We start from the raw sequence: 2208 nt of genomic DNA, 5'->3' as shown, positions 1-2208 counted from the left end.
TGAGAGGAGACAGTCAAAAGTAGCGGAGCTCTTCTCTCTCCTAGTCAGCGCTCCCGGCTCTGATTGGTCGAGTGGGTACAGCCGGTACGCGGCGGTGAGCTGTGATTGGCTGAAGCTGAAAACTTTCCTCCAATCACGGGCGCTGTCACATTTCTGCTCCGGCAGGACAGGGGCGTCAATTCACTAAAGCAAAAGCTATGGCAGAGAGTCACTGCATGTACTGTTTAACCACCAAATACTCGCAAAATCCCTTTATGTGTCGAGTGAACTGCAGGCAGGAAAGTGGAGCAACATATGATGACTGACGAGGTATAACCTAATTATTTGGTTAATGTGGTAAAATATGAGTTTGTCATTAAACTACTTTGCACAGACCCACAAGCTGGTCCTGATGTGAGTTTTTTTTCAAGTAAATTACTGTTGATGAATCATTTCCCCTCTTTTCTAATTAAAAAATACTAATACGGATTGGAATTAATAGGCTCCATAGATTAATGGTAACCCTGATTTCAATGAATTTAGTCTACTACACTGACTGACAGAAGCCCTAAAGTGTACTCCAATCCAATAACACATAATAAGTACATTTCTATAACTTTTACATGTGCAATATTTACTTTTTCATATATCTTACTGAGGTGGACAAAATATTAGAAACACTTGTTAGTCCAATACAACTCTAGTGGCCTCAAAATAAAATAATAAAAACAGCAAAAAGTGAAAAGTAATATATAATTACTGCTGAGCTGCTTCATTGCGTTAGGATTATTTCGTTGCATTACATTTTACTTATATATATATATTACTTATATATATATTACTTTACAACTGACTTCAGCTATGTATCTACTATTTGATTAGACCAAATTCACTGACTGACAAACTCTTCATATTTGGTCACTTTATTGCACATATATGGCATACTGCATATGCACACAGCACAATGTTCCTGGCATTACTTTGTTGTCGGCTCTACAGTTTCCACTGAATTTTGCTTGCCTCAGCTCTCCATAATATTAATTAAACCAAAATCAAATCTAGACTCTGACCTTATTCAACTATAGTACAGTAAGTTATATAGCCTATATTCTCATGAGGCAGAAACCGAGCTGAGTAACTCTTACCTTGAGCTGATAAAACAAAAATAGATTAATCACTGAGATTCCTTTATTGCAATTTTTTGTCACCACTCACCACGCACCATTGTGCTTTATATCATCTCCAAACTGTTGAATGCATGCTATCGCTCACGGCCCCTAATTTGTTTCCACCCCATGCCCTCATATATGACACAAATGGTGCTAAAGTGTGCGCAACTCAAGGAATTTATTGTGGTTTTCAGACTGAGCTCCAGCCAGCCGAGAACAGTCCGAAGTGGGACGTGCGCCACAGCAGGATACGACGCCAGGGCGGCTGTAAAGCCAGTCTAGCTCTGTGTCACTATAGAGCGGTGTGTATATTCATCCCCAAATGTCTCATGATCAATATTGTCACCGCCGCAAAAAAAAGAGAGTGGGGAAGAGAGGTGTTGTTTCTTTTAAAGTTCAGCATGCTCTTCTCTTTTTAGGAGCTGGGTATCGTGGGTCATAGCATCCTTAGTCCCTAATCAATCACTGAAGCAAAGGTTCCGCTCCTGAGCTTTGAAATCAGACAAAAGCTCGTTTTACTTCACTGTCCTTCAGCCGAAGAAAGCCGTCCTCATGAGAAGAAGAAAGAGGGTTTTCAAAAAAGTTTTTGAATTTAATCATGCTGCAAAGCCTCCTGATTCAAATTTAATTCTCCTTAATTTAATTTAATTCTTGATTTTGCACACATGGCAGAGCAGCAGCATGGTCAACCCTTCCTCACGTCGACCAGGTGGCCTTTTAAGTAAGCAATCAAGGTAGAATTCAAGACGATAAACAAAATGATAAATATATAGATTTATGATCAAATACGCCTATATAGAAAAAAATATTCCGTGGATGGAAGGGCAGTCGGAACTATTTTTTTCCCACCTCTGAATTTGTTCAAGCAAAGCCTTGAAACCTTCGTGTGACTCATGCAAAACAACATCACCAACTGAAAAGCTCCCCACGCACCTGATCAGCCCTTTCATGTCTCAGCTCACTCACCTATGGGCCACGGAGCAGTAACGGGGGCCCCAACGGGGGGGGACCCACCGGGCTTACTATCATTCACCTTAATTTACGCAGGGAAGAGGAATCC

Source organism: Thunnus maccoyii, chromosome 6 (genome assembly GCF_910596095.1).
Source record: "Thunnus maccoyii chromosome 6, fThuMac1.1, whole genome shotgun sequence".
Classification (NCBI taxonomy): domain Eukaryota; kingdom Metazoa; phylum Chordata; class Actinopteri; order Scombriformes; family Scombridae; genus Thunnus; species Thunnus maccoyii.
Note: the sequence above shows the minus strand (reverse complement) of the source record.